The sequence below is a fragment of the Terrapene carolina genome, unplaced genomic scaffold (assembly GCF_002925995.2).
Source record: "Terrapene carolina triunguis isolate 2854851 unplaced genomic scaffold, T_m_triunguis-2.0 Scaffold790, whole genome shotgun sequence".
NCBI lineage: Eukaryota > Metazoa > Chordata > Testudines > Emydidae > Terrapene > Terrapene triunguis.
The window spans coordinates 2,453,087-2,462,205 of NW_020665141.1; positions in this window are offsets into that span (position 1 = coordinate 2,453,087).

Consider the following 9,119-nt stretch of genomic DNA (forward strand, 5'->3'; position numbering starts at 1 on the left):
CTGCAAGACATCCAGCACCAAACAACTACATGGTCAAAGGAAAACTTTTTAGATCTGGGTGTCCTCACTTGGTGTCCCACCTACACACTTCTCTCCCACCTCTTGGCATTTCTCTCTGTCCTTCCAACTGTCTCACTTTCCTTCTTTCTATCTCTTTCCTTAATTTACATCAGCCCTCCAGTTCTAGTTTCTCTATTTGCAGAGAAACTGGAAAGGTGTAATCTGTGGGAATAATGTGATTTCCATTTTTCATTTAATCATTTATTTTATTTGTATGGATATAGAACTAGATCCTATTATCCTGATGCAGAGAACATCCTGTTAGCATCATTAGGAGTTCTGGATAAGGACTGTAGCATCTGACCCAACTTGACTGAATTCTCTAGATGGAGTCATCCCATACTCTCATTGGTTCTCAAACTTTTGTACTGGTGACCCCTTTCACATACCAAGCCTCTGAGTTTGACCCCCCTTATACATTAAAAACACTTTTTTATATGTTTAACACCATTATAAATGCTGGAGGCGAACCGGGGTTTGGGGTAGAGGCTGGCAGCTTGCAACCCCCCATGTAATAACCTCGCAACCCCCTGAGGGGTCCCGACCCCCAGTTTGAGAACCCCTGCTTAGTTTACATCATACAGTTGCTGACGTTCAGCAACCAAGCAACTGCAGCCAAGAGGAGGCATATAAATGCCAAATGTGGTTAACAACACTACTCTCAAACACATCTCACAGGTTATTCCTAGTGAGATGTGACTCTTGCTTTACAAATTTATGGGTTGCTTGGACAAGCAGGTAGAGCTTTTCTTTAAACATCAGGGCAGAGTCTGTTTAAAACGCTTTTCGTTCCATTCTCTGCTGCCACAGTTAATCCTGCCTCTGCCTGTCACTTTTTATTTGAGTGCCCATTACTATGCTGAGTAGATGGATGGGAAACCAGTTAGAGCACAAACTATACTGAAACAAGATTCATAGATTCTAGGACTGGAAGGGACCTCGAGAGGTCATCGAGTCCAGTCCCCTGCCTGCATGGCAGGACCAAATACTGTCTAGACCATCCCTGATAGACATTTATCTAACCTATGGGAGTAGCCACAGCTGCTGAGAGAGACTCGTCAGGCAATTTTTGTAGGTGCAGCTTTTCATCAGATCAGAACAGTGCTTTCTTTGTGTTTATGCTTTTTATAGGGACTGTTAACCCAGTTTTAGTCCAAGCAATACACTATTCCTACGCAATGCACTGTCCAGAATCCAAGATGGCATAAACACAGGACCCACCAAAACATATTAAATGTCTCTTGAGACTGAGGGAAATGAAAAGACTCTGTGGATGGTGTCTACTAAGAAATCTCTGAGTTGGTGTGAGAGGGAAAGCAAAATGTCTCGGGAAAGTACAAGAGGTGGCAAGACAGGGAAGTGAAAGGTTTCTGGGGTGATTGCAAAAAGTGAAGATACTGGGAAGTCAAAGGTCTTAGGGACCTTTTCTGATCTTCATAATAAATGCAGTTGAAAGGTGAACTGCCAGGGAAAGAAAGTATTTGTGTCCTTTACTGCTCCTTAAAGGGTTTAAAGTTATTGCACCTAATCCTCACATACCTCCCTCCCCCATATTGTGTTTTACAGAAGAACTGTCAGGACTTCACGTGTCCTTATGTTATCCTGGAGGACTATGAAAGATCTTTGGAGGACCTGGTATAGGACTTCACAGCTGAAGTTTGGATGAAACCTGATTTTTTAACGAAGTTCTTGCTCAAGGTAAATGGGGTCAAATAGCCTCATGATTTTCACATTTGCCCCAGTATGACCTTGAATGTCATTCTTGTTGTGGTCCTCTCTCTCTCTCTCTCTCTCTGTTACTCCTGGAAGTCTCAGACTGAAGCTGGGTTCATCTGATGTCCTACTTGCTCCTAAACATGTCACACTGGGTGGCTATCACACTGGCCACTTACCATCTTTTATCCTACACTTTGGCCAGAGGCACTGCCATATTTAAAAAAAATCAGCTCCATAGTCTTTTTGTCCAGTCTTTGCCTTTAATCACAACCTCAGCACTACAGATTGTAGTTGAAATTATTCTACATCTTTTCTAAAGCACCTTGAGAAGTCTTGGCAAATACAGCCTTGCAAAAGCTGAGTTGGTTCAGCGATAGGATACTAAAGCAATCATTCCTAAGACCTGCAGAGTGTGAAGCTCCACAAGTGGGATCCCCTTAACTCCTTTCATAATAGGATGAATAAAGTAGCCAGTCCTGATTTTGCATACATTGGTCACTAGAGGGCAGTATGTGGTTAGAACTGTGTCCCGAAATGCTTTGCGATGGATTGTCCGAAGGAATGTGGCAAGACCATGTTCTTAAAAAAAAATGCAGCCAGAGGCCTGGCTCAGCAGCATCTGCCTCCCTTAGAGCTGGTGACAGGAAGTGCCAGCCACAAAAATACTTTGAACTCCCATTCCTGGAGCCTCATTCTCAAATGCCAGTCTCTAGAAGAGGGGAAGCCCAGAACAATATAGCGGGATAATTAGCTTTATTAGAGCTGATCTATACTCATAGAGAAACAAATGCCTTCCAAAGGTGACACCCTTAAAAAGAAATCCTCTAAAATATGTAGGCATCTAACGCTCATTGAAATGACATTTGAAATGGAGGAAAACATGGCCGTGTATCAAGGTGTAGTCAATATCAATAAGTGACTGCAGCCTTTCTACTATTCCCACTTCATTAATTACAAAATGCATTTTCCAACTCATTTTTAAAATAGCTAGCACTGTTCTAAAGGGACACCATTGTCCTGAAAATCACTTTTCCTTCTGAAAATATTGTGCCTGTTGTTAAAATTGGTATTGCTGACACAGATTAAAGAAAAAATATTTTCTCTGTTTTTTCAACGTTTTCTTTGGCTGTTTGACAGCATTTTGTGTGCAGTCAGTTTCACTGATGATGGTTAATTGTACTTCCCATCTCATCTGCTAGCATGCAACATCTCTCTCAAGCACTGCTCAGGGGGATCTCATATGCTTAACCCAAGGTCCTGGCAGCAAAACAAACTGAAGAGGCATCAGGCAGGTGTGTGGCAAGAGAGGAAGGAGCAGAAAGATGGCGCTAAGCAGATTTAGGCTACATCTTCACTACAGGGGGGGGTCGATTTAAGATACGCAAATTCAGCTACGCGAATAGCGTAGCTGAATTCGACGTATCTCAGCCGACTTACCCCGCTGTGAGGACGGCGGCAAAATCGACCTCTGCGGCTTCCCGTCGACGGCTCTTACTCCCACCTTCGCTGGTGGAGTAAGAGCGTCGATTCGGGGATCGATTGTCGCGTCCTGACGGGACGCGATAAATCGATCCCCGAGAGGTCGATTTCTACCTGCCGATTCAGGCGGGTAGTGTAGACCTAGCCTTAGTGATGTTGCTCTCTGGTCCACCCAACAGACCCTTCTAAACATCATCAGGAGAGCAGCAAACCCTTATGCTTTTTAAATGGCCTTTCCATGCTATTGAAAGGGGACTCATTTAGAACAGTGTATTCTTAGAAATAAGTATTCCAAGTTGTGTCCCTCTAATATCTCTGTGACTGGGAATTGTCAAGGAATGGGATGTCCAGTCTGCTGACTGAAGCCGTAATCCTGCACACTGCTCCATATGGACAGACCCCAGAACCTGGCCCTTAGTCATGACTAAAGGACTGCTAAGCAGCACCATGAGAGGCTGGAAGCTTTCACAGTTGTTTTAAGGTTAGTCTTGTTAGTTACTAGAAAAATTGGTGAAAGAAATATTAAACCAATGTTAAATTAACTGCACACACAAAACCTAATAAATCAAACTTTCAGTTTCCAATTGCAAAATGCTCTGGCCTCTCTCATGCATTGAAATAGTGATGAATACTCCCTTTTTCACGGACTTTAGTAACAAACAGGGAACATGTTTCTTGGGTTTTTTAGGTATTTAAAATTTGTATTACATTTTACTGTGTTTTGGTGTGTGTTACAGCTCTCTACTGGATGGAATCAGAATTACTCAAATGCATGTTATTACTGCTGAAAGGTAGATTCATTCCCCTCTAGTTCACACTTGTGTTTTGGGTGCAGGATCCATGTTATTTTCTCTCTGCTGCCATGAAACTTCTAAATCCTCACTCGATTTGCTACAATATTATCACTAAAATTGGTTAAGGTTTTGACATATGTACTAATTGAGTGATTTTTATGACCTTTGGGTAGTTCCACTGCCAATTGCTGAATAGGCACAAGCCTTGGTATTGCAAACATGGTGATTCTTGCAGCCACTATATATAAAGTGTCCTCTAGACTAGAGGGTACCCTGTTTGGGTTGTACTGTGAATGCTGCCCATATGGTAAAAGCAGGATGCTATTTTTAGAGACTCTGAATTACCCAGTTGTATGCCCCACATCAGGACATAGTTGAATACCTGTTGTTAAACAAAAGTGTGCATGAATATTGTATGTGTGGCCTGAATCAAGTGGGCCAGAGGTGACCCAGGCTAAACCTTAGTAGCAGCAAATCAGCCTAAATAGAACAGGGTACAGCAAATCAGAACTCCTGAGTTCTAATCTCCGTGATTCTACAGACTTGTTCTGTGGCCTTGGCCTAGTCACTAACTTCTTTTTGCCTCCATTTGTCAATATGATACCATCTATTATTTAGCGGTATTGGGAGGCTTAATTATCTGTAAAGCTGTCTGAGATCCTCCAATGTCATACAAGCTGGCGTTGCTGGTTCCGTGATTCAGAGGCCTCCATGACATACTCCTCAAACTGGTCCAGCAAGGAAGCTACAAGTGCTGTTGCTGTCCCAGAATAGAAAGGCTTTCTTCCCTTTTAGATTATTCTGAATCGGGCAGGAGTCTACCCTGGTGCAGACACCTATCAGCCCAAAAGGGTTCTACATGTTTGCAGATAGATGACTCCTTCCTCAGGAACACTAGGCCATGAGTCAGGGCTGAAAAAAATCAATCATTTGCTCAAACTGCAATTGCAGAATTCCTGGCTGCATTCTGACTGTCTGCCTCAGACCAGGAGCTGCTTAGGGGGCTATGTGCAGACAGGCCCTACTTTTGTATCTACCCTCAACTGAGTAGAGATTCTACTGCATAAAAGATATTACCTCACTCAGCTTGTCTCTCTGCAGATTTTACTGTTAAGCAAATTCCCAGGAACATCTCCAAAAGGCCATGGTCCTTGGCTCTAGCTAGCTAGGACTCTAGTCTCTGTCTGCTCCTGACCAATCTGACTCCATCTCATTCTGCCATCTGGCCTCATCCTCTCCACACACAAGCAATCCACAATATTCAGCTTTGAATCCAGCAAGGTGGCTTTAGCCTCTTAAAGAACTGGAGGGTTTACCTGTCCTAAGTTGCCTCCAGAACATCAGCACTCTCAGCAGCACCCTGTCACCATAAGAGTGACATGGCAGTGAACAGAACGAGAGGCCTGCCCAAGCAAGCCACAGAGGGGACAGTGCCTCCGCTCTTCAGCCCCAGTGATAACGAGAGTCCTAGGAGATGTACTAGTGCTCTGAGAATTTTACATGACATTCATTGTCAATTTTTTTTCCAACTGGTAGAATAACTGGAGGGAGTCCAGGGGGTCAACTCCCAGGCATTTCAGTTTCCCGTTGGTACTTGCCACTCTGAGTCAGTGCAGATCACTGCCTTCTTGCTGCCATAGCCCTGGGAAAGGAGAAGTCAGCTGTACTCTGTCCGCTCGTGGCATCAAGGTACGAGCTTGGGAAAGAGCTAACTTTTGTTTCTCCCCCCTCCCCCACGGCACACAGTTTGCTGTGATGATTCCAGACATAATTTCTCATGAGTATTTCCAAGTGTCAGAGGTGAGCTATGCAGGGAGCAGGCTCCAAATAAGCTGAGCTGAGTTTGAATCCTAGTAGCTGGTCTGGTGGAGGCTCACCTGGCATTAGCCTTGCCTGTGGCAACACACAAGCTGTAGACACAGTAGCTCCAGCTCCCTGATGAGGACTCAGTGCACTGGTTAAGTCCACATTAGTGTGTGGCTCTAGATGAGCCTGGTTCACTTGATATGGAAGTGATGTAACTGGGCCTCCACAGCAGCACTGCCACAAAGAAGGGCTTGTTAATATTGCAAGAGGCAGAGAAAGGCCTGATTGTGAGACATCACGAGCACCCATAGAAATCAATGGGCACTCAGCATGCTTAGCACCTCTCAAAATCAAGCCCCATGATGCTGGACTCTTGCCTGCTTCTGACAGTCCTTCATGCCCATCAGGGAACAAAAGTTACTTAGGTGGCAATGGCATCACCCCCTAGCTCAGACAGACCCAGTGCCTGGATGGATTAAATCCAGTCTAATCTCCCTGCTGTGCCTGTGACCTGCTGGGTGTCCCCCAAATTCAATTAGCAAGAGAGTGAAAGCAGCCTGTCCTGGAAGAATGCCATTCTGTTGGCAGGGCAGAGGGAGGCCTCATTAGGCTCATTTATACCGATTACAGCCGATCCTCACTAATCCCTCAAGATTTCTCAGTTTAAGCTGTGAGAAGCTTGGGTCAGCAGCACAGCTTCTAAGCACTTAAATTCTTTGTATGTCACAAGTTACTATAATGAGTCATTAGCTAGAAAAGGGAAATTAAATGGCCAAGGGGAGGATGAACAAGAGTAGCCTGTCTGTAAAACACCCATGAAAAGGAAGGGGATGGTTTTGAGATATAAACTCCAGGTTCAAGCTAATCTTTCCATGGGTTCAAGTCCATACAGGATCAACTGAGCCCTGAGATCCTATTGAGGTATATACACAGAGCACCAGATATTTTACTGTGTGGGGAACTTCAGATCAAAGCACCTTCAAAGCAGAGCCCTTCTCCACTGTGCATGGTCATTCAAGTTCCCCTGGCACTTTTGTGGCAGTAGAGAGATTGCCTCTGCTTCTTTAGCTGAAATTCCTTCCCGCTGCCCTAGATGGCTGCATTTTGGCAGTGCTGTGAGTCTAAAGTTTATAAAGCACTTTGGGGTCCCCAGGGGTGGTCAGTGCCAAAAGCATGTATACACATGTTGGCCGTTATCAGTTATGATCAGAAGTGGCTGAGAAACCCTCTGACTGGCCAACCTCCAGCGATCAAAAATCATGAATCAGACCCCAAAAAATCATGAGATTTAAAAAAAATGTATATTGTGGTTTTTGGTCAGTCTTTTGATTTTTGAACTCCCCTTGCCCACCCCTTGCATGTGTGTGTGACAATTAGTGTTGTCCACTGTCCCAATTTTACTGGGAAATGTGATTTTGACCCCTGCTGGAGAAGTGCTCACACCCACATCTGCCCATCTCCTGCCCAGCAGTTACTGGTGCCTCCCAACCTCCAAACCAATCCCCTCATCAGTTCTACCCCCCCAGCTCCCCCTTCAGTTCTGCCCCATAAGTTCAGCCCTCCTCAGTTGAGCACATCCCCCACCTCCATCAGTTCAGCCTCCCCGGCCTCACCTTTGCCTGCTGGGTTCTTCACCCCCCCCCCCCCACACACACACACCTGGGAGAGGCTGCAGCAGGAACTCCTCTGTACCCCTGCCCCTCCCCAGGCTGAGTGTTGCAGGGGCAGAGTAGAGGGCTGTCCCCACTGCTCACAGGAGGGAGCAGAGCTGCTGAGCTCTTGCTGCTCCCTTCCCTCCTCTTGCGAGAGTTGCTTCTGGGTAGCTGAGGGAGCTCTTTCTACAGCAGCTCTGACTGTTGCTGGGCCCCAGGAGGCAAGTAAGGGGGGCAGATAGCCAATCGGGGGGCTGGGCTCAGTCCTTCAGGCAAGGCTCAATCTTGTTAGCAGCCTGGAGCTTTTTGCCTCGTCTCTAGCCAGGCTTCAGCCCAGCCAGAATCCCCTCGCTGGGGGGCATGCCATGGCAAAACCTGGCAGCACCACTGGTGAGGGGCCTTGCTGGCTGATATCGCTCAGCCATGACAAACCTGAGCAGTCGGCCAGCCCATGTCAAGGCGGGGCAACCTTTGCCTGGGAGGGACACGGAAAGGGGCCTGGAGCTGGGCTGTGCTTTATGAAGGGCTTCGTCACTTTCATCTGTAGTCCTGAGGTGCAGCCCATAGAGACACACAGATCACCGTGCCTTGCTTCGTTCAGTCCAAGCAGAAGGTTACACTGCATGCTGGGAGTGCCTCCTGCTCTATTGTTCTGGCGTGTGACCCAGGAAGGGGCTCGCTCAACTACAACTACGGAGGGTTTGTCTGGAGGAGGGGCAGCCACTGCCATCCTAATGCACCTGCTGCTGCACTGAGGGCTGGTATGTGTCGCTCGGGATTCCACAGTTGCTGGTGAAGAGCGTTTTCATTGGGGTTGCTTGGAGATTATACAGGGACCTAATGGCTGGCCTCTGGTGCTTTTCTGTATCAGGCCCACTTCAGCTTCCTATGGGATTGAATGAGCAAACCTGGCCCATCGCACCCTGCCTGGTCGCATATCACACAGGGGGCATCCCTTCCTCTGACACTGACCTTGGACCTCCTTCCTTCCTGTCTCAGAGGGAGGTGCTCCTCCTGATGGGCTGGTGCTGGGCAGGCCTCTTTATCTCTTCTGCTGCCTTTCAATTCTAAGACTCAGCTGGCTTGGAAAGGGTCACATGTCCCTGCTATGAACAGGAGAAAGGGAAAGTGGCATATTGTTGTCTCTCCCCTCCCCAACACCACACTTATCTCTCCAGTTAAGAGAGTATCTTCCTCTGTGCCAGCCAGACTGCTTATTATTCACTGAGTAGCAGGCTTGCTTAACATCCAAAGTGGCAAAAGAGGTGGGGGCCTGGGAGCTAGGTCTAGTTGCAAGAGGGGCGTTCAGCCTCCATGATTCAGTTCTCGGTCCCTCTGCTGCCACTGTCAGGTGGGTCGTGGAACCCATCTTTCACTAACGAGGACTGAGACCATCCCATCCCCACCTGCAATGGGCCACTGACATTGTCTGTAACATTCAGACACTACCAATTTAGATGGGAGCTGGTGCTATAGACACAAAAGGCTCTGTATCTTGTTACTAATCTGCTAAACCAGCCAGTCCCCTGACCCACTTGTAACCTTCAAGTGAAAGGCCCGGTGTCTTCTTCCCAGTCCCTGGAACTGTCCCCATCCTCTAGAAGCAGCACTG